Here is a 24179-nt window from a genome sequence, read left to right as displayed (position 1 = left end):
TTAAATTGAGATGTGAAGAATGAATAGGGGCCAGCAGGAAAGGCAAGGACAGGTGGAGGGTGGGGTAACAGCAGAGGCAGGGCCGGCTGGGAAAAAGCTTTGTAAAACCAGGGTGAAGACTTTAGATCCAGGGTGTGGAGGATGGATTGAACAGATAGGTTGCAGTTTGCCCAAGGTCACCCAGCTATGAATTTACTAATAAATTAATAAGAGCTAGAATGTTATACCCATGTATCTAATTCCAAAGCTTATATTCTGAATCATTACATTAAGGTCATTAAGAAGACAAAACATATACATGATATAATTTTAAGTACATCTCTATTAGGATTTGAAGAATCTTATTATAACATGGCTTAAATAATTCAAAATAATTAAATTTGGAATAAAATGATAAAACCCATGAACTGAGAGGAGATACAAACCCCCCCTTTTGGGGGGGGAGGGTACCAGGGATTGAATCCAGGGCCACTTAACCACTGAGCCACATCCCTAGCACTTTTTGTATTTTGCTCAGAGACAAATTCTCTCTGATTTGCTTATTAGCACCTCGCTAAATTGCAGAGACTGGCTTTGAACTCGTGATCCTCCTGCCTCAGCCTCCTGAGCTGCTGGGATTACAGGCATACACCACCTTCCAGGCTCTATAAATCCCATTCTAGCATGGATTTCCTTCCTAAGTTTCTCAGGAGATATGGTATGAAAGTACTTACTGTAAGGTATATAGATAGTTCTTGTTATCTAAAAAATAGATTCCTTTCTAAGCAAGAACCTTATTATTTTTCCTGTTATTACACAGGAAGAAGAAGCATGAAATGGTTAATGTGAGGGCAAAGTGCTCGGTGATTAACCCAGAGCTGTTTCCTCCTGCTGGCTCTGGGTGAGGCAAGCCCCGGTGCCCTTCCTTTCTGTCTGCCCTGGCACGGGCAGGTATGGGTACCAGTGCCCATGGGCTAGAGGGCAAGGAACAAGCAGAGACCCCTAGTACGTGTGTCCTGCATGTCTCAGTGCAGAGATGCGGGCACCTGCTCAGACACTCGAACTGAGATGCCCATGCCAGATCATCTCCCAGGAGATTCACCAGGTCCCACACGGTTCACAGACTTCTAAGAGGTCCATTTGGCTAGTGTGGCCTCTGCAGGGGAGGGATGAAAGGACACCTCTATCTTTAGTGTTGGAGGGGGTTCAAAGAGGAAATAGGAGCTTTGGGGCTCAGGGCATTCCCACAATATTGGAGAGTATGACCTTTGACCTTGGAGAGCTTCCAGCCTGATGGCAACTCTGCCTTCAGACAGCTCAGTGTGACAGGGGAGGCCCAGCTCTGCTGCACGAAGACCAGGCTGAAGGGGAGAATCAGACCTGCTCTGGAAGCTCCCAGCCTGTCAGGAGAGACAGAAAGCACACACAGAATAAGAAAAAAAAAAAAGCACAAATATCAAAAAAACAATATAAGCCAGGTACGGTGGCACACGCCTGTAATCCCAGCGACTCGGGAGGCTGAGGCAGGAGGATCGCGAGTTCAAAGCCAGCCTCAGCAATGATGAGGCGCTAAGCAACTCAGTGAGACCCTGTCTCTAAATAAAATACAAAACAGGGCTGGGAGGTGGCTCAGTGGTCAAGTGTCCGTTCCTGAGTTCAATCCCCAGTACGAAAACAAACAAATAAAGCCACAGGACTCCTGGCTCTACACTGCCATCATAGGACTTTGGAACTGACCACTTGCTTCTTCCCTTTTCCTGGTGAGGAAAAGCAGGCAGTGCTCACAACATCTGCAGAATTAGAGACGCGTGGGGACAGTGGAGTCCCAGGCGACCCTGCTCTTCATGGAGTCGGTTTATCTGCCCAGGGTTTATTTTTGGTTGCCAGAGGGAAGCAGAGGCTGCAGCAGCCGGGAGGGCAGCTGGCCGCCCTCGGGCCTCTTTCCCTCATCCGAGGCCAGCTTTGTTCCCGGCTCTGTTCCAGACTCGGACTCCACGGCACAGCCAAGGCGAGTCACCAGGGAGCAGCACATCTGCCAGTGCCCACCTCTAGAGAACAGCTGGGCCTTCCAGAGCACTGTGGGGCCTATGGTGTATTTGTTTGGTCTCCGTAAAAATGCCCTCCCTCCTCCACGCCTCCTCTGGCCACCGTTGACAGCTGATGTCAGGACAAGAGAGAAAGAAAACTTGAGGTCTGTTCAAAGGGTGGTGGACTAATCACAACCTTTGTGATTAGTGTCACACATGAGTTACATGTCACCTTGAGTGAGTCCTCCACTTTGCCATTAGAATCAAACTAAAGGGAGGCACAGAAGAAAGGTCACAGGATCTGACAAAGGTTCAGCTCTTGAATCCAGGGCTCTGGGCTGTGTGGCCTTGGTGAGATCCCATTTGCCCTCGGAGAAAGGATTTTTTTTTTTTTTTTAATCACTTGAGGGTTGGGGCTGTAGCTCAGTGGCAGAGTGCCTGCCTAGCATGTGTGAAGCCTTGGTTCGATCCTCAGCCCTGAATAAAAATAAATAAATAAAATAAAGGTATTGTGTCCATCTACAACTAAAAGTTGATTTTTGAAAAATCACATGAGCTTTGGTTTTCTCACTTGTAAGCTGGGAATGATGATACCACACTGACTGCTTACGAGGTCGGTTCTGGAGAATATGTTGGAAGGCTTTGAAAATTGGCGCGCATTTAGCAATGATGCCAGTTTTGAAGCGGGGAGGGACACCCCTTCCTGTCCTCCTCGCATGGCGTGGCACCGATCATATTGAAAACAGGATTAGAATGAGATTTCACACTAGCCCAAATAGATATCCTGTCTGAGCCTAAGCAATAGAAATGGCTAATTCACGATCCATACTGTGCTTGGCCGAGGAGAATAAAGGATAAATGGAAACCCAGAGCACGGGTTCAGAGAACTCAGAGTCTAGTGGGAGAAATCAGACCTTGGAATGGTGACATTAATACACAATATTAACGGCTACATTTCAAACCCGGGGACCAGGGGAGCCTGGATGGAGGAAACACTGTGTTACAGCTGCCGATGTAAAATGTCCTCATTTATTTAACAAATATTTGGGGACCACCTTCTCTAGGCTTCGCATTTTTCTAGATGTCAGGGATGTAGCAGTAAACAAAACAGATTAAAAAATCCCTGTCTTGATTAGAGCTTATATTTTAATGGGGAAAGACAAATAGTAAGTAAGGGATATAAATTAAATATGGGGCACATTAGGTAAGTGCTCAGGAATTAGGAGACAAAGCAGGTGAGGGATGGGGAGTGTTGGGGGGAAAGGATTTCTGATTTCAGAGAGAGTGGCCTGGGAAGGGGACATGGGGTCAAAGGGCTGAGGGAGAAAAATGACACAGCAGGCCAGAGGTTTGCTAAGATCCCTGGAAAGCAGCAGTCAAGGGAGAGAGGAGATGGCAGATCCCTCTCAAGGTGGAGGCGGGATGATTTGCTGATGGCTGGGGTATAAGGTGTGAGGGAAAGAGAGGAGGTCAGAGAGGACACTCAGGTTTGTCATGGGCTAAAGCAGGACAATCTTTTTGTGTGGTGGGGCAGGGAGAATGTGACCTTTAGACTTCCTAGATGTAGAGGCCTGTTAGAAATACAACTGGAAGCTGGGCACAGTGGCTCATGCCTGTAATCCCAGAGGCTGAGGAGGCTGAGGCAGGAGGATCACATGTCCAAAGCCAGCCTCAGCAACTTAGCAAGACCCTAAGCAACTCAGCGAGACCCTGTCTCTAAAAAAAAATATATAAAAAGGGCTGGGGATGTGGTTCAGCACCCTTGGGTTCAATCCCTGGTACTCCCCACCCCCCCCAAAAAAAAAAAAGAAAGAAACAACTGGAGATGTCAAGCAGGCAGTTGGATATGAATCTGAAGCTCAGGGAAGAGATCTGGGCTAGAGATTCAAAATTGGGAGTTTGCAGCATAGAAAATGTATTCAATTCTAAGACACTCAATGAGATCACCAGAAGATGTGCATGGAAAATTGTGCCTAGAAAAAAGGAGAGATCCTAGGATGGAGCTGGGCACTCCATCATCAGAAGTTGGGGACAAGAGCCAGGTGTGGCAGTACACGCCTGCAATCCCAGTGACTTGGGAGGCTAAAGCAGGCAGCTCACAAGTTGGAGGCCAGCCTCAGCAACTTAGCAAGATCCTATCTCAAAATAAAAAATAAAAAGTGGTGGGCCAGGTGTGTTGGCACACACCTGTAATGCCAGCAGCTCAGGAAGCTAAGGCAAGAGGATCGCAAGTTCAAAGCCAGCTTCAGCAAGAGTGAGGTGCTAAGCAACTCAGTGAGACCCTGTCTCTAAATAAAATACAACAAAGGGCTGGGAATGTGGCTAGTGGTCAAGCGTCCCTAAGTTCAATCCTGAGTACCCTAAATAAATACATAAATAATAAAAAGGGCTGGGGATGTGGCTCAGTGGTAAGACACCTCTGGAAGCAACCCTTAATACAAAAAAAGAAAGAAAGAAAGAAGAAGTTGGGAAGAAGAGAAAGAACCAGGAGAACCAGTGTGGAGATTGAGAAGGAAACGAGGGAGTAGGAAAGCCGGGAGATTGTGGTACCCCAGATGCCAAGTGAGGAAAATGCTTTAAAGAGGACGGAGTGATCATTTGTGTGAGATCAACAAAGATGAGAACTAAGAATCTCTGTTCACCACTGGACTGAGCACATGGAGGTCATTGGTGAGGGCTACAGTTTGGAAATTTGTCCCCTCCAGAACTCATGTTGAGATTCAATTGCCGGAATGGCGTACTGAGAGGTGGGGCTAATGGGAGGCCTTTAGGTCACAAGGGCTCCACCCTCAAAAATGCATTAATCCTGTTATCACAGGAGTATCTTGGTTATAAAAGGGACGAGTTTCCCCCTCCATCTGTTTTACATGCTTTTTCTGCATGTGGTGCCCTCTGCCATGTCATGAGGAGCAAGAAGGCCCTCTCCAGATGCAGCCTTCCATCTTGGACTTCCCAGCATCCAGAACCCCAAGAAATAATTTTTTTTTCTTTAAAAATTGCCCAGTGGTCTTTTGTTATAGCAGCAGAAATGGACTAAGACTTTGATAAAAAGCCACTTTGGGTTGAGTTGTGGACGGTGGTAGGGAATGTTAATTGGAATGGGTTTAAAAAGGGTTTGGAGGGGCTGGGGTATGGCTCAGTGGTAGAGTCCTTGCCCAGCATGTGCGAGGCCCTGGGTTCGATTCTCAGCACCACATAAAAATAAAATAAAGATATTGTGTCCATCTATAATTAAAAAATAAAATATTTTTAAAAAGGTTTGGAGAAATTAAAGTAGAGGTCAGAAACATGGGCAACTCCTGTAAGGTGTTTTCTTGTAAGGAGAGAGAAATAGGCAGCAGCCCGAGAGGAGGATTAGGCTGGGAGAAATCACAGCCTGCCTGTAAGCTGATAGGAAATACCCAGCACTGGAGGATGAGGCAGGAGGAGGAGAAGGCTGGATTTCCTCAGTGGGGACAGTCTGGGCTCAGCCTACCAAACTGGAGGAACTGCAAATACCATTCTCACAGCACACTGACAAAGTTTTTGAGGACCAGGTTTGTGTCTCTGTTTCAGTGACTTTAAACTAATTTGACTAGCTGGTTCTCAGGTTCTTCCAGAGGTTTTGACCAAATTGAACACTCTACACACTACTGATAATGATTTATTTGGTTGCATAAGTAAGAAAAAATGGGGGATAGGAAAGAGATAGAAATGGCTCTGATTACCTTGTTTCTCATTCTCTTACCTTTTGTCCCAAAATAGGGGGATAATAGTGGTATATTAGTCAACTTTCTGTATTATAACAAACACCAAAAAAATCAGTTTATAAAGAAAAGACTAATTTTGACTCACAGTTTTGAAGGTTTTGATCCATGATCATTTGGCCCCATGGCTTTAGGGCCTGTGGCAAACAGCCCATTGTGGAAGAGTAAAACCATTCACCCCATGACTAGGAAGAGTGAGGGAGAGGAAGGGGCACGCCCCCAATGACCTGAGAACTCCCACTAGGCCCCTCCTCTTAAAGGCTCCACCACCTCCCTAGAATGCCAATCTAGGACCAAACCTTTCACACATAGGCCTTTGGGGAATATTCTAGATCCCAACTCTAGCACTTGCTTTGTGTGGATGTGGCTGGGGCAGGTGAGGCCTTAATACCTCCTTTGAACAGTGACTTACCTGCCATAAGCTTTTCCTGTGGAGGAAATCTAAGAGGCAAGGTATTTCCTAGGGCTTAGCCTTTGTAGGGTGTTCCCCAGAGTCCCTCCTGTCCATCAGTTTGTGACCGTCCCCAGGACTGTTCCATCTGAAGCAGGAGCTCATCTGTCACTGGACCCTTCCCCATCACAGATCCTAGGTAGGACTGAGGGCCCCATGCTATGATCTGCCTGCTTAGCTTCCTGGAGAGCGGCGTGTTAAGTCAAAACATTCTCTGCCTGGTCCTCTTGACCAGTGCAAACGTGCCTCTGACTCATGGTATATTTTAAAACAAAGACATATTGAATACGTAAAACATGGTTGTACACCTTCCCCCCCAACCTTTGAAGTAATAATGGTTTTCTGAAATAATCACAAAGGGAACTTTTTAAAGAAGTCCCTGTGCACTCTGCTCACATTTATATCTTCCACGGGGCCTGGCACCAACTACTAGTTGAAATTTTGCCAGATTGTGGTAAGCTCTGTTTCAGCTTGGTTCAAAAGGAGCATGAGCTTTGGGGACAGCTGTTTGATATGTGGCCCTGCCACATATACACGGAGAAACCTATCACTAGGTTTCTGATGTGTGAAATCAGGATGACGACATCTCCCTCGTAGCAATGTCATAAGGATGAGAAGGGACAGCTGGCGTAGGAATGCATGTTTGCGAATATTCAGTTTTTAGGGGGTAATGTGAAACATTTTCCAAAGTGGTCACACCTTTAGAAATATGTAAAAAAAAAACTTGGTTCTTTCGTCCTCTTTCAGCAGTTGGTATCATCAACTGGAGTGATTTTTGCCAATGGAACGAATGTAAGTTGGATTCTTGTTATGGTCTTGCTTGGCGTTTGCCAGACCACAGATATGCATTAGCGATAGGAATATTCCTGCTTGTCTCCTGCCTGTATTTCATACACGCACTCACACACAGAGGGGTGTTTAACCACATTCCGAGCCCATTTTTATGTTTTATTTAGAGACAGGGTCACACTGAGTTGCTTAGGGCCTCACTAAGTTACTGAGGCTGGCTTTGAACTCATGATCCTCCTGCCTCAGCCTCCAGAGCCTCTGGGATTACAGGCATGCACCCCACCTAGCCCAGCTGTTTATATATTCTTGATAGCAATTCTTTATCAGGTGTGTAAATATTCAATCTCTTCTCCCAGGTTTGTGTTTTGGTTTATTTTCTTTTGGGTTTTTGTTTGGTTTTTTGGTTGGGGTTTTTTGTTTTGTTTGTTTGTTTTGGTTTTGGTTTTGGTATGCAATTAACCTGGGGAGCTTCACTACTGAACTACACTTTTTTTTTCCTTTGAGACAGAGTCTTGCTCAGTTGCTTAGAGCCTTGCTAAATTGCTCAGGCTGGCCTTGAACTTGGAATTCTCCTGGTTCAGCCTCCCAAATCACTGGGATTACAGGCGGGTGCCTGGCTCTTCTCCCAGGTTTTGTATTTTCATATACCTTAAGGTGCTTTTTCCCCCAAGTCAAGTTTATTGAGTTTTACAGAATAAGATTCACCTTTGCTAGATGTACATTCCCTTGCATTTTGTAAAACACACATCTTTGTGTGGCCATAACATAACAAAGATACAGAGCATTTCCATCATTCCAAAAAGTTCTTGTGTGTCCCCTTTTGGTTAATCCTGTACCTCAATCCCAGCCCTGGGAGCCATGGATCTCTGTTCTGTCTCGGGAGTTCCCTTTTTCTAAAAAGTCGTATGAATAAAATGTCACAGGATGTGGTCTTTTGAGACTGGCTTCTTTTACTTATCACAATGCATTCAAGATGCCTCTGCCTTGCTACATATATTAATAAATAATATGCTGAACAGCATTCCATGGTATTTTGTACCACATTTTATTTATCTACTTGCCATTGGTGGCTTATTATAAGGAAACCTGCTATAAATATTCATATGAGGGATTTTGTGTGGATGTGTATTTTTATTTCTCTTGGGTAAACACCTAGGGGCAGGATTGCTCAGTCATATGTTTAACTTTCTAAGAAAGTGCCAAACCGTTGGCCAAGGTGAACGTACCTTTTCTCATTCCCACCAGCAATGTGCGCAAGGTCAAGTTGCTCTGCATCCCCACCAGGACTTGGTGTTGTGTAGTTTGTTTATTTGTTGTTGGTTTTAAGATTTCTTTTTAATATTTATTTTTTAGTTGTAGGTGGACACAATACCTTTATTTTATTTTTCCGTGGTGCTGAGGATCGAACCCGGTGCCTCACACATGCTAGGCCACAAGCCCAGCCCCTTAAGATATTTTAACAGGTACCTAATGGTATTTCAGTGTGGTGTTAAATTAATGTCCCCGATGACAAATGTTGAGCATCTTTCTTTTGGATTAATTTGCCATATATATGTCGTCTTTGGTAAAGTATCCGTTTAGCTCTTCAGCTTGGTTTTTTTTTTTTTTTTATTGGATTGTTTGTTTTCTTATTATTCAGTTGAAAATTCCTTTTTTATGGTGGGGGAGGGAACCAGAGATTGAGCCCAGAGGCATTTAACGACTGAGCCACATCCCCAGCCCTTTTTATATTTTATTTTGAGACAGGATCTTGCTGAGTTTCTTAGGGCCTTGCTGAGTTGCTGAGGCTGGCTTTGAACTTGCACAATCCTCCGCCTCATCCTCCGGAGCTACTGGGATCACAAGCATACGCCACCATGCCTGCCGAGAATTCTTTATATATTTTGAGACCAGCCCTGGATCAGATTTATGTTTTTTCATAAATTTTCTCCCAGGCCTTAGCTTGTCTTTTCATCCTCTTAGCAATGTCTTCTGAACAGCCATCTGGCTCCCCAGCCTCTATGGCCACTCGTCCCTCTACCTGTGTGGCAGGCAGAGCCTCAGGTGCTTGGGTCAGGTTCCCCAGGTCACCAGTAACCATCCTGGGCCTCTTGTGGAGATATCTCTTCTCCACATTGTTCACTGTCCTATTTGAACTGGTCTAATTTTGCTCAAGCTGTGGATAAGAGGAGATGCTCACATTTGTCTTGAACTTCCAAAGAGAATAGCCATATTCCCTGCATTTGGAAAGCGTTTCTCTCTCGTTAATGGCTTCAGAGTGGAGGTCCAGCGGTGCTGAATTAACAATGTCCCATTTTTAGCTGAGGGCTTATTTTTTTTAATGCTAGGCAGGCATTCTGCCACTGAGCCACATCCCCAGCCCTTTTTATTTTTTATTTTGAGACAGGGTCTCGCTAAGCTGCTGAAGCTGGCTTTGAACTTGCCATCTTCATGCCTCAGCCTCCCTAGTTGCTGTGATTATAGATGTGCACAAGTTTACAGGTCTTCTGGAGGGAACATTCTTTTGTTTTGTTTTGTGTTACTTAAATTTTTATTTATTTTAATTAGGTATATATGACAGCAGAATGCATTTTGATTCATTGTACACAATTGCAGCACAGCTTTTCATTTCTCTGGTTGTATATGATGTAGCGTCACACCATATGTGCAGCCATAAATGTACCTAGGGTAATGATGTCCACCTCATCTCACCATCTTTCCTGCACCCCCCTTGCCCCATCAAAGTTCCTCCATTTTTCCCATGTGCCCCCATTATGGATTAGCATCCATTTATCAGAGAGAACATTCTACCTTTGTTTTTTTGGGATTGGCTTACTTAGCTTAGCATCATATTCTCCAACTCCATCCATTTACCTGAAAATGCCATGATTTTATTCTCTTTTAATGCTGAGTAATATTCCATTGTGTATATATGTCCATAGTTTCTTTTATCCGTTCATCTATTGAAGGGCATCAGGGTTGCTTCCACAGTTCAGCTATTGTGAATTGAGCTGCTATAAACATTGTGTTATTATAGTATGCTGATTTTAACTCCTTTGGGTATAGTCAGGAACATTCTTTTTTAAATATTTTTTAGTTGTTATTGACACAATACCTTTATTTTACTTATTTATTTATATGTGGTGCTGAGGATCGAACCCAGGGCCTCGCACATGCTAGGCAAACGCTCTACCACTGAGTCACAACCCCAGCCCTTAGGCAGGAACATTTTTAAAGAAGACAAAACCAATTCAAAAACGACAATGATTTAAATGGTATGTCGGTGCCAGCATGAAGAAATAAAGAGATGAGTGGGAGACTCAACCTTCCATTTTGAGTGAATCTCTGTGGAGGACTTAGGCTCCCCCTCTGCCTCCCCTTCTCTTCCTCTCCCTCTTCCTTTCCTCTTCCTATGGATCTCGAATTGCTCTAGCATAGAAGGGATTAAGTATATGCTAAAGATGGCATCTAAAACCAGAAGGTAAAAGGTGAATTCTTCAACAGATGGTGTTGGGAAAGCCATTTTATATAACATTAGGTTCCTCCCTCACATGATTTCAAAGGAAGGTCCAACCGGGCAGGGCGGTGCACACCTGTAATCCCAGTGAGTCAAGAGGCTGAGGCAGGAAGACCTCAAGTTCAAAGCCAGCCTTAGCAACTTAGTGAGACCCTAAGCAACTTAGCAAGGAAATCCTGTCTCAAATTAAAAAAAAAAAAAGAAAGAAAGAAAAACAGGCTGAGGATGTGGCTCAGTGGTTAAGCATCCCTGGATTCAATCCCTGGTAGAAAAAAAAAAAAAGTAAATTCCAGATAAATAAAACATTGAATCATAGAAAATTAAACAAGCTAAAGAAAACATAGAAATAGTTAAAGATAGTATTGAAAGAAGAAGGCACAAAACAGTGTGATAAAAGAAAAGATTCACCCAACAAGGAAAAAACATTTTGCATGGTAGAAACACATTTTTTAAAAAGCCAAGGTAATTTCTTTAATAAGCAGCAAGTTGCTTTAAACTGATAAGAATAAACCAGCTACTCAATAGAGAAACTAGCAAAGAAGAAGAAGAATTCAAAGAAAATGAAAATGTTCGACCTCACTCATAGAAAGAGAACCGCAAGAGAGATGTGGATCCAATTGTCAGGGAAAGAAAAGAAAGAAAGAAACTAGTGGTGGCGCACACCTGTGATCCCAGCGACTCGGGAGGCGGAGGCAGGAGGATCTCGAGTTCAAAGCCAGCCTCAGCAATGGTGAGGCGCTAAGCAACTAAGTGAGACCCTGTCTCTAAATAAAATACAAAAAAGGGCCAGGGTATGGCTCAATGGTCAAGTGCCCTGAGTTCAATCCCCAGTACCAAAAAAAAAAGAAAAAGAAAAGAAAAGAAAGAAAGAAACTAGTAACACAGCATTTTGGAGAAGAAGAAACAGAAACTCTTATACATCTCTGTGGGACTGCAAGTTGTCACACATTCATGGAAAGCAATTTGGCCACATTTTTTTTGATCCAAAAATTCTGTATCCAAGAATTTATCCTAAAAATAATCTTGCAAATATAGAAATCACATTTCTCCAAAGATATATGTTACAGAAATTTCCCATATCATATGATTACTTTGAAAGACCTTAATGTCTATCAGTAGAGGATTGAACAAATAAATGATGATATGTTGTTAGGTTGGAGTATTATGCAGCTGTTTAAAATAGTAAAACAATTTTATATGATGAAATATAGAAAGATATCTAAGATATTTGTTAACTGAAAAAAGCAAGCAGGAAAAATGTGTATTCTATTTTTTTTCTTCTTTTTAATCTATGTACACATAGACTCACTCTGGAAGGACACACAAGAAACTGTTAACAATGGTTGGCTGGGGACAGGGCCTGATTGGGACTTAGGAAACTGGGGCTAAGTTGAGAGGGAGATTTACTTATAAATATACTTTTACTGTATATTCCTTTGTATCTGAGTTCCCTATCAGGTGGAGGGATTTGCTATTCAAAACTAAGGTGATGCACAATTGTAACCCCAGCAGCGTGGGAGGCATAGGCAGGAGGATCATGAGTTCAAAACCAGCCCCAGCAAAAGCAAGGCCCTAACTAACTCAGTAAGACCCTGTCTCTAATAAAAAAAATAAAAAAAAAAAATATATATATATANAGCAACTTAGCAAGGAAATCCTGTCTCAAATTAAAAAAAAAAAAAGAAAGAAAGAAAAACAGGCTGAGGATGTGGCTCAGAGGTCAAGTGTCCCTAAGTTCAACCCCCAGTATCCTCCTCCCCAGAAAATAAATAAGTAAAACAATTTCTTAAATAGTTAAGGATCCTAATGAGAGAGGAACACTGATAGGATGATCTTGGTTCCCTGAGCACAGACAGAATGTCCAGGGAAGAAGGCACATGAATCAGAAGTCAGGATTTTGTACTTGTTGAGAAGCAAACACTTGGGGAATCATGGAATCTCAAGGTGAGAAAGTGCTAGAGATCCCCTAGACCAGCTTTTATTCTGTGGGAGATATGATCAGAGGGACCCCCAATCAGAGAACCTGTTGCTGAGAGATCTACAAAGAACCACCGCTCCCTGCCCTCCATGAAGATGTGAACAATGGAGAGAGCAGATCCTGTCCTCATCTGACATGCTGTGCTCTCTCTTGCTGCTGGGAGCATCTTTCCTGCCCTCCTGCAGCAGGGAAGAAGCCCATAGGCATCCGCTACCTGTTGTTCCTTCTACCTTCTGTAATCTGGGGTGGTGCACCCAGCACAGGAGGCCAAGTCTCCACCCTTCTGTGACCCAAACCCTCTCCTCCCGCAGCCTACAGGATATCAGGTGTCCTCCCTGCTCCTCCCCAGAGTATCAGGTTTCCTTCCTGCAACCCACCTGTCCCTGGGTCAGATGGAGAGCCTGTTCCCTGGATTCTAAGTCTGGATTCTCATTTGACCCTGAAGCCCCATGAATGAGGATAAAAGTCTTGGTGCTGAGTATAATCTCACCCAGCTCTAAGGATTTGCTGTCTGTCTGTCTGTCTGTTTATCTTCAAATCACAGCTCTCATCGGATCCTCACACCAATCCCATAGAGGGTGGATCTGATCTCTGGTTTTCAAGAGGCAGTGAAATATTTGTACAGAGATTTGTTTTCCAAGTACTTTCCTATACGTTACCTCATTGCAGCCCCCTGAGACCATCATATGGGCAAGGAACGCTTTATTAACCCAGGATGCAAATGAGGACACGGAGCAGGCAGCTGTGGAATACGGCCTTTAGGGTGAGGGTCTGTGCACCTGAGTCCTGACTCCATGGTGCTTCACACCTTTTTCCTCCAGTGCAAAGTACACATAACAACATCCATATCATCTGTCATACTGGATCACTGTTAGGATTAAATGACTGTGATTTGGAATCATTTCAAGAACTGGCATTCTAATGATTGCATTTTCCTTGAGCTGTTCTGTCACTTTAAACTGTTTTACAAAAGAGGAGCAAATAATGCAACTAAACCGATGTATCCATCACCCTCTTCAGCAATTATTAATACAAAGCCAGGTATACCCCTACTTACCCACCCACTTCTTTTTCTTTATTTTATTTATTTGTTTGGGTACCAAGGATTGAACCCAGGAGGGGCTTAACCACTGAACCACATCCCCAGCCTTTTTTATTTTTTATTTAGAGACAGGGCCTCACTAAGTTGCTGAGGCTGGCTTTGAACTCACCATCCTCCAGCCTCAGCCTCCTGAGCTCCGGGGATTTACAGGCATGTGCCACTATGCCTGGCTCTTCTTTTCCTTTCCTAACCAGTTTTCAAAATAATAAGGCATTACCCTAACATCCCTGCAAGGTGACTAATGATTTATTCAGAATTGCTTTAAATATTGTTAGGAATTCATAGTGTTAGACACATTTACTGTATCTCAGTCTATGATATTTAATATCCTCATCAATGTTGCCCTTGACCGGGGAAGCCCCATGACTTCTGAGTCCTTTTGACAGGACACTTGTAGGCTTGGACACCTCATTTGCTTTTTTGGTATGATGAGGTATCCTGGGTTGATCTTGTACATTTAATATTTTTAAATTTAAAATCAGCCACTTCCCTAGGAGCCTGTCTAGAGCCCATAATCTGGTTGCCACCATTCATACGAAGGTGGTCCTTGTTTCTAAAGCTTACAGTGAGTATTTAGGACAAGAATAAAACACACAGAGTCCACAGGGATGCTCCCAGTTCATAGTCAGGACCTCACCTCATGCACCCTGCATTTGTATCTCAACCAGAACATTTTGTTTCTGAGACACACTCATTAGTCATTTGATATACCCCACAGAGACACATACAAGTCTTAGAATAATGATAATAATATCATAGTACCATCAGTAATGTAAAATTTTAGATGGGGTACTGGGAATTGAATCCAGTGACACTGTACCACTGAGCTACACCCCCAGCCCTTTTAATTTTTTAGTTTGAACAGGAAGGACCTCACTAAATTGTTGAGGTGGGCCTCCAACTTGGCAGTCCTCCTGCCTCAGCCTCCCAAGTTGCTGAGATTACAGGCATGCACCACCACACCTGGCTTAATACTGAAAACAGTTTAGGGTTTTCTGGGGAAATGATGGGTGCATTCTTTTTATCCTTTGGGTACATCTACTTAATAAGGATAATCAAAGTTACCATGTTATAATTTCTCCACATATAGCATGCCTACTAATTGAACTCATAGGTCATTTGTCTTAATTTATATTTAATTTTAGGGACTTTACAAAAAAAAAATTTTTTTTTTTGGTACCAGAGATTGAACCCAGGGGCTCTTAACCACTGAGCACATCCCTAGCCTTTTTTGTATTTTATTTTGAGACAGGGTTTTGCTGAGTTGCTTAGCGCTCCCTAGATTGCTGAGATTGGCTTTGAACTCACGATCCTCCCGCCTTAACCTCCCGAATCTCTGGGATTACAGGCATGCACCACTGCACCCAGGGGACTTTACAAAAATTTTAATTGTATTTTATAACTATGTCGAGTATTTGTCTATTCAAGAGTCACACAAGAAAGGGTATTACAAGTCCAACTTCTACCCCTGCCCCTTCATATAATTCCCCTCCTTTAGCTTATGCTTGAGCCTCTTATTGTCTTTTAAAAAATGTGAGCATACACATATATACTTTAAAATTTTTGTATTTGTTTTAATTAGTTACACATGACAGTAGAATGCACTTTGATATGTTGCATATAATGGAGTATAATTTCTCCTTCTTCTGGTAATACATGATGTAGATTCCCACCACTCCTATAGTCATATATGTACACAGGATAATAATGTCATTTTACTATCCTTCCTCTCCGCATACGTCCTCCTCTCCCTTTACCCCCCTCTACCTAATCTAAAGTAACTCTAGTCTTCCCTAGCCCTGCCCCCTTATTGTGAATTAGCATCTGCTTATCAGAGAACACATTCAGTCTTTGGTTTTTATGGGATTGGCTTAGCATGACATTCTCCAGCTCCATCCGTTTACTGGCAAATGCCATAATTTCATTCTTCTTTAAGGCTGAGTAATATTCCATCACATATATGTATGCCACATTTTTAAATCCATTTATCTGTTGAAGGTCATCTAGGTTGATTCCATAGTTTAGCTATTGTGAGTTGAGCTGCTATAAACATTGATGTGAATATGTCACTGTAGCATGCTGATTTTAAGTCCTTTGGGTATAAACCGAGGAGTGGGATAGCTGGGTCAAATGGTGGTTCCATTTCAAGTTTTCCAAGGAATCTCCTTACTGCTTTCCAGATTGGCTGCACCGATTTGCAGTCCCACCAGCAATGTATGAGTGTACCTTTCCCCCGCACATCCTCGCCAACATTTATTGTTCTTTATATTCTTGATAATTGCCATTCTGACTGGGGTGAGATGAAATCTTAGAGTAGTTTTGATTTACATTTCTCTAATTGCTAAAGATGTTGAACATTTTTTCATATATTTGTTGATTGATTGTATTTCTTCTTTTTTTAAATGTCTGTTCAGTTCCTTAGCCCATTATTGATTGGGTTATTTGGGTTTTTGGTGTTAACTTTTTGAGTTTTATGCTGGAGATTAGTGCTCTATCTGAGGTGCATGTGGTAAAGATTTTCTCCCATCCTATAGGCTCTCTCATCAGTTATTGATTGTTTCCTTTTCTGAGAAGAAGCTTTGTAGTTTGAATCTGTCCCATTTATTGATTCTTGATTTTACTTCTTGTGCTTTAGAAGTCTTGTTAAGAAAGTCAGATCCTAGGCCAACATGGTGAAGATTTGGGCCTGCTTTAACTTCTGTTAGGCACAGAGTCTCTAGTCTAGTGCCTAAGTCTTTGATCCACTTTGAGGTGGGTTTCATGGAGGGTGAGAGATAGAGGATTAATTTATTTGCTACATGTGGATTTCCAGTTTTCCCAGCACCATTCATTGAATAGGCTTTCTTTTCTCCAGTGAGTGTTTTTGGTGCCTTTTTCTAGTATGAGATAACTGTATTTATGTGCATTTGTCTCTGTGTCTTCTATTTTGTACCATTGGTCTACATGTCCATTTTGGTGCCAATACCATACCGTTTTTGTTACTATGGCTCTGTGGTAGAGTTTAAGGTCTGGTATTGTGATGCCTCCTGCTTTACTCTTCTTGCTGAGGATGGCTTTGGCTATTCTGAGTCTTTTATTTTTCCAAATGAATTTCATGTTTGCTTTTCCTAGTTCTATGCAGAACGTTGTTGGGATTTTAACTGGAATTGCATTAAATCTGTATAACACTTTGGGTAGTATGGCCATTTTGACAATATTGATTCTGCCTCTCTAAGATCATGGGAGACCTTTCCATCCTCTAAGGTCTTCTTCAATTTCTTTCTTTAGTGCTCTTTAGTTTTCATTGTAGGGGTTTTTACCTTTTTTGTTAGATTGATTCCCAAGTATTTTTTTTTAAGGTATTGTGAATGGGGATGTTTTCCCAATTTCTCTTACACATATATTTTTGCATTCCTTCCCCTTTTCTTAAATAAATGGTAGCATGTTACACACACTTTTTTTCCTATTGAATTTTTTCAATGAATAGCCCTGGAGATCACAACACAGGCTTATAGGATGTATTTCTAATATATCTCTAGAACTGAGACTGCCAAGCCAAAAATGCTTATTTATTGATTGCTTGCTTGATTGATTGATTGATGCTAGGGATAGAACCCAGGGCCTTGTGCTTGCAAGGCAAGCACTAGCTGAGCTATATCCCCAGCCCACTGCATATGTATTTTGATACATAATTGCCACATTCCCCTCACTCTGGTGAATTTCACTATTTTCTGCAGACACACTTTTATGCAAAGCACATAATTAAAGGAGATCTGTTGTCTGCACTGAAGGCTAAATGATTGCTCATTTAAACCTTGTGGGACTTGAATCCCCCAAATGCTCATTAATGACTGACCTGCTCTGCCAAACTTTATCCCCATTTTACAATAAAGAAACTGAGACACGCAGAGACCAGTGATCCACCATGAGTGACATAGCAACCTTCAAATTAAAGTCCACATCTCCTGACCCTGAACTCAGATCTCCTTTTAGTGTGTTATAGATTTGTTCATGGTGAACTGGGTTTGCTTATCTGGAGATGGGGCGGGGAGGAACAGTAGTTCTTCTAAGGAAGTTAAGAAATTAAAGAGATAATTACAGGTGAATTCTTCCTTGGGTATGGGACAGATTCTTCAAGATATAGCTGAATTGCTTTAAGTGAACAGGACATCAGTAATGAGTCTGTGGTGTGAGGGCGCTAAGACAGGATTTTATGGATGGGAGAGTCAGTCACCCCCTCCCCCAAACCAATATGTTTAAGCACCTTGCTGAACCTGCCTGTTTCTTGCAGAGTTCTTTGAGCTTGGAGCATAGATGCCGTTATGCTGTGCAAAAATTTACAAATGGACATGAACGAGATGTCATTTTCCTGTTGAATGAACAAAGCTGCAAAACACAAAGTCTTTTTTTTTTTTTTTTCGTTTTTTCCCCTTTTCCTAGAGTAACCCAGGGCTTCTCCTCTGTGCTTGCAGGTTGATTGACTTATGTGCAACCTGGGACACTGGAGTGTGCTTTCCCTCCACAGCCTGGAGCCGAGCCTCCGGTGTTGCAAGGCAGGGGCTGAATGAGGCAGAGGAGGTGAGTGGGGGCCCCATCCTGGGGTGGGGGTGGCTTCCAAGATGTGCTCCTCGAGCCCTTCTCTTTGATGACAGAAGGCTCTTTGCCTGGCCCCAGAAATCTTCTGAGGGATCTCCTTCCTTCTCCCAGAGACAGAAGCCCAGGCCCTCCCTGGAGGAGGCTGCAGCTGAGGAAGCACTGGCTCCTCCCCCAGCAGGTGCAGTCAGCCAGCATTAGTGTCCCCATGTCCCCGCTGTCCACCTCAGTTGAAAAATTAGCCACTGGCTTTGTTTGTGACCTGCATCCCCCCCCCACTAAGCCTGGGCCTCCACAACCGGGGAGCCTCCTGAGTGACAGCCCTGGCAGATGGGGCGCAGTCCAAGAACACCCCCTCTAGGCGGGGCATTGGGCCCTGGCAGATGGACAGCTGCCCAGGGTGCAGGAAGCAGCCAGGCTCACATCACGGACTCGCACCCTGCATCCGAGCCTGCGTTGTTCCATTCTGGGGTAGAATTCCCTCCTCTTCCAGCAGCTGCTGCCTTGCAGGATGGCAGGGGAAGGCAGGCAAGACGCAAGGGCTGCAATTTTATCAGAAGAGTAACTGGGGGTAGACACAAGCAGGGTGCCTGGAGGCTCAGGGATGGGAGAGTCTGGCTTGGAGGCCGGGATCCTCTTTTTCTTTTGAGTTTGAGCATCTCTGCCTCATTGTGGTGTCTTGTGTTTTCCAAGAAAAAAGTTGGACTGGAACTGGGGAAGCAAGTAGAGTTTAAAAAGAGGAGGTAGCATGCCCTGGTGACATGGGTTTGGGATCTGAACAGGTAGTCCAGCCCTACTTGCTGTGTGACCTCTGGAAAGCTTCTTAATCACTCTGGGTCTCTCAGTTTCTGGCTGACACAATGGAAATAGTAATGGAAGAGCCCTGCACAATGTCCGGCATATAGTAGGTGTTCAATAAACCAAGGTTATTAGTAGACAGTAGACATATGTTTACTTATATCAGGGTAGTCTCTCTGTGGGTCTTTTCAGGGCAAAGCCTTGTCACAGAGCAGTGCCAGGTTTCAGGGACCCCCTGAGAGATTCATCTGACCGTGGTTTTTCACCCTGTCATTGTTACTACATATCATACTTGAATATGCGGATAGTTGGGCAGGGGAGGTTACTATATGTGGAGGACTCTGATCACAAAAATGGTGTTTATTGAAATGGGCACTTTGTATATGCAAAACCGAATGGGGACAGACCCCAGATTTGTGATGGAATCAGGGAGTTAGTCCAGCTTCGCGCCACCATGCCCCTCTCCCTGTATTTTTTCATAGACCCGTCCTATCCCCACCCTCCCTGGGCCCATGTATTATGCTGGGTGGCCCAACCAGGCCCCGCACTGGGAAGCTGCGCCCCCTGTCTCTGATGACAGGCACTGCACGTCCGCAGAAACACTTCCCATCTAACCTGCCCAGAGCTCAGATCCTTGTCCTTTGTGTGGCGGGTCCGTGTCTCCTAGCCCTCAACCGGATTCTGGGATGTGAGCTAGGCTGGTGTTGTTCCATTTGATGGACAAGCAAACTGAGCCTCCAAGAAGTTAATCCCCACAAGCTCCACAAAACTAAGGAGCATGAGAGCCACCGGGAGAACTCTGATGCCCTGAGCAGAGGGATGTTTTCTCACTATGACATCACACGGCCACCTCTAGTGTGGGGTACCCCATCAGAAGGGGAGCATCCATCAGAGCCTTTTGGACACACAGAGGAACCTAAGACCAGACAAAGGGGGCAGAGAACATTTGCAGGCAGGGACAGCTGGCCACTGAGGGAGCAATGGGTTATGAGAGAAGGGAAGCTCATCTAGGTTTCTTTAGCTGGTGACAATAATCACCATCTGGATAACCAACATCAAGGGGTCCCCGTGCACCACCACCAGGCAAGCAGTTCCCAGGTGTCCCTCCTCACTGCAGCCCTACAAGGTGGGGCCACTTGTCACCTACACTTTACTGATGAAGCAAAGTACATGAAGGTTAAAGAAATTCCCCAAAGCCCCATCTAAGAAAGCCGGCACCTGGGTTCGAATCCCAGCAGTCTGGCTCTGGGACCTGAGCAGTTGACCCTCTGGGTTTGTGGCTACGTGTGGTGTTCAGGTGGCTTCTTCCAAGCTTCATCACAGCATTGTATGATGTTTCTGAGCAAGTGCCAGCCGGGCTCCGGGTGTGACGCAACTTCGCTGCCCAGGAGGCTGGGAAGCCTCCTAGGAGTGAGTTCTCCATTTCTCGGGCTCTCCCCCCTTTGTTCTGAGGCCCCTGCCATCTGGAGCGGCCTGGGCATCTGCTCCTGAGCCTCGCCCTTCTCCCTTCTCCTCCCACCCCAGCATGAGGCACCTTCCTACGCTCAGCCTTGTCCCCACCCCCTAGGGTTTCCACTCATTGTCAGCTCAGGTCACCAGGAACAGACACCTGCCTTCTGTCACATGGCAGAGAAACCAAACAGCTTCCCCAGGCCTTCAATTTCCCAAATGGATCCATTTGTTTAATTGCACTCACCCTCCCCAGCATGTCAGCAAGACGCGGGGCCTGCCCTCTCCAGGCCACTGCAGGCCAGACTCAGGCTCCGGGGGCAGGGCTGGGGATTGATTGACAGGTGCAAGGTTGCAGCGCTCCACTAAGAGCTGTTTGGTTTGCTCCTCCGGCCCCAAGCCAGTTCGGGCCACAGAGGCTGCACCTACACATAGGCATTGATCATAGGGGTAGAGATAGGGCCAGGGTGGAGGTGGCCACCGTGAGAGCCGGTCCCCTCCCTGGCTACCTCTTTTCTGTGAAGTGATGTCTTTCCTGTCCCCTGGCCTTTCCGCTCGACCTTTCTACCAGAGCCTGAGCTGTGAGCGCCTGGACAGCTGGTGCCTGTTCTCGTTTCTGATAGATACGAGGACCCCAAAGGGCAGCAAACCCAAAGCCTTCTCTGCACCTCCAGAGCCAATGCGTCTTTGGCGTCAGCCCGCATCACTGCCAACGCTTCGCAACCAGACTCCCAGACAAACAGTACATCTTAAAACTCAGAGAAAAAAAACCCTGTCCCTTCTGTTGCCACCCCTGTCGCTCCCCTCCCCCTCGGCCCCTGCTTTCACAGCCCCTCCAGCCCGCGGAGCCCGCTGCGGGATAGCAGTTGGGTGCAGAGTGCTGACACACTGGGTGGAAATGCAGACGGCGGAGGAGGGAGGGAAGGAACAGATGTCGCTCCCCCTGCGGCTGAGTCCTTTCCTTCCCAGCCCCACTAGTCACAGCAGACAGGAATTTAAAAAATGCCGTCCTTGGAACATTAGCAGCCAAATCACTACGGACAGCAGGATGGCAGACACTTCAGAAGAAGTGACCAGCTCCCTGTGGACGCCTAGGTCCTGGGCCCTGATGGGAGAAGCTGGAGTTGGGGAGCACTTTGGGGAAAGAGAGGCAGGAGAGTGGGGAGCCCAGAGGTGCTTTGGCTGGCTAGGGATCTTGCAGGAGCCTCCCTTTCTCTCTGGCCCAAAGTAGACAGTCCCTGTGAGGTGCCCAGGCGCCAAGAGTAGAAACTGCGGTCCCTTGACCATCCAGCCAGGTGTGGAGATCTGCCCAGGCGGTGTCTACTTGATAGGGGACAAAGTAGATTTGAAAAACCAGTTTGTCCAAGGCCGTGTAGCAAAGCAGCCCACCAGTTGTGATTTAAGGGAAAGAAGAAAGGCCCAGTGATTTTTGTTTTGTTTTGTTTTGGTTTTTGGTACCCAGGGATTCAACCGGGGGCGCTTAACCACTGAGCCACATCCCCAGCCCTTTTTTTGAATTTTATTTAGAGACAGGGTCTCCCTGAGCTGCTTATGGCCTCCCTAAGTTGCTGGGCTGGCTTTGAACTTGCAGTCCTCCTGCCTCAGCCTCCTGAGCCCCTGGAATTACAGGCAAGAGCCATCGCTCCCAGCTCCAAGTTCTTATGTGATTGTTTTCTTATTAATAACTTTCAATGGCTGTTTTATTGAGGCATAATTCACATTGTACAAATTTATCTATATCGAGTATACAACTCAATGATTTTTATTGTGGATAGTGAATTGTTAGCACCCAGAGTTGGGTAACCACCAGTGCAATGAGTTTTAGAGCATTTCATCACCACTCCAAGCCCCCCCAAAACCCATACCATTCACAATCACTCCCCTTCCCCACCTCCACCTGCTAAGCAACCACTAATCTGTTTTCGGTCTCTGGGATATGCCTATTCCGGATATTTCATATAAATGGAATCCCACACTCTTCGGCCTTCTTTGTCTGGCTTCTTTTACTTCCCAAGATGTTTCCACGTTTCATCCACATCATCATGCGCATCATGGCTGAAGAGTCCTGAGGCATGGAGAGGCCCATTTGCTTGGCATGACGAGGCATATGGTACCTCTGTGCTGAACTCTTGGAGGATCCCTGGGTTTTCTGGTCCCAAGCCTCCCTTTCTGCCTGTTGTCCTTAGTCTCCATCTTCTGTCCTGCCTGGGTCCCTCCTTCTTACCCTTTCTAAATCTTGGGCCCCACCCTCGGGGACCTGCCACACAGGATTATTGTCACTGGCTGCTTCAGCCCTTCCTCTGAGCCACTCCCCTTTAATGACAGAGAGCTGGGGAGACAGCTGCTCTTCGCATGGTACCCTGAGGCTGGGTGCCTTCTCCGCCCACCTGGAGAGGGGGCTGGGAACCTCCCAAGCTTCTCTCTCCAGCTGTGAAGGAAGATTGTCTAAATGCTGTGAAAACTTTCTCCCCTGAGGGTGGAAGACGGGGTGCCAAGGCAAGGGAGGAGCCCAGGCTTGCGTGCTCCAGAGGTGGGCTCTGCTTCCTGTCATGGCAGAATCTCATCCTCAGGGATGCTTTCTTTCTTCTCTCCCTCTCAGGCAGCCTTTCCTGGTGTGTGTGGCAGGCAGAGACTGGCACACACCCTAGCAGGCTCCGTGACATCTTAACTTCTTCCTTGACACTATGCCCCCCACACCACCCCCACCCCAGTCACCATCAGGGCCTGAATAACAGACATTCACCGGCAATCCCCAGCCTGAATTAAGCCACAGGTCACGTTCAAGGTGTGTTAGGTCAGCTCATCAGGAGGGAATAGCAAGTACCTGTGCAAGTCTTTTCATCCTGCACATTCTCAGAGGATAATCGAGTTTAAGTCATAATGAGAAAATGCTCAGCCCCTGGAAAAGTCTAGAACACTAACAGGATTGTAGAACTGGCAGTGCCTTTCCTGTGACCCAGTGGCTGCTGGCTTGTGTGGTAGAGCTGTCAACAAGGCCAGGCTGAGGACCCGGCCACCTGTATATCCTGGGCTTCCTCAAATGCCTGGCTGGGATGGGTCAGGACTGGGTCAGAGAGAAGCCATGAGGCAGCAGTCTCACATCCTGCATGGCTAGGGACATAGGCACCAGGATGTCCCTCTCAGCACTACAGTCATGAGGAGAAAAAAAAGAAAAACAACTTAAAGATCAGTAGGTGGATGGTTAAAATATTCGTGGTGGACCCAAATAATGCAGTTATGGCAAAGAACAAGAAGACTCTGTGGCCAAGCTCTGGGGCTTAGCCCCACCTGGGAGCATCCAAGTGGCTGCAGCTTTCTTAATGGGGCTCTGGTCCTGCGGTGGCTTCTGAATGACATGAGCGTTCCTTTTGCCCCTAGAAAGGGGGTGTTTACACTCAGTGTTCGCTGGATGCTCTGGCAGGCAGACCTCTGGAGGCAAAGGTCTCTTTCTGCTTCTTTCTTTCCTTCCCCCACTCTCTGCCCCAACTTCATCAATAGCCAAGTTCAGGTTTCAACCTATAGATTAGTTCTGGGCCTCCAAGCAGGAAACAGCTGCTTTGCAGCCAAATCCCTAATCCTACACCCAGGTGTCCTTCTCCACCCCTTCCCCGGGGGGGAACCAGGACCACCATGTTCCATTTCCCCCAGCTTGTGACCTCTGTGAACTTAGAGGAGGCTGGGCACGGAGGCCGGGCCTGCTGGTGTCTGCACTGATCGGACACAGCCCCTGGCTCCTCCTCATCTCCCCCTGACAATGAGAAGGAGCAGATGGAGGATCCCCCCACCCACCCC

General features: G+C 45.5%; 1 protein-coding gene across 20 annotated transcripts in view; it reads left to right on the top strand.

Moving 5' to 3' along the window:
• Nfasc (neurofascin) overlaps nucleotides 1–24179 on the top strand; it is a 175800-nt gene that overhangs the window by 64794 nt on the left and 86827 nt on the right. For 18 of the 20 annotated variants that reach the window (XM_015483786.2, XM_048809569.1, XM_048809571.1 and 15 more), the window contains exon 2: nucleotides 18020–18125. The exons of 1 other annotated variant lie outside the window; for it this stretch is intronic. The gene's annotated coding sequence lies outside the window, so the exon portion shown is untranslated. Of the gene's footprint in view, nucleotides 1–13210; nucleotides 13230–18019; nucleotides 18126–24179 lie in introns of those variants that run through there. One more of the 20 variants, XM_048809577.1, reaches the window with a different exon arrangement.

Source organism: Marmota marmota, unplaced genomic scaffold, assembly GCF_001458135.2.
Source record: "Marmota marmota marmota unplaced genomic scaffold, marMar, whole genome shotgun sequence".
Classification (NCBI taxonomy): domain Eukaryota; kingdom Metazoa; phylum Chordata; class Mammalia; order Rodentia; family Sciuridae; genus Marmota; species Marmota marmota.
This window is presented reverse-complemented; position numbering and strand designations above follow the sequence as displayed.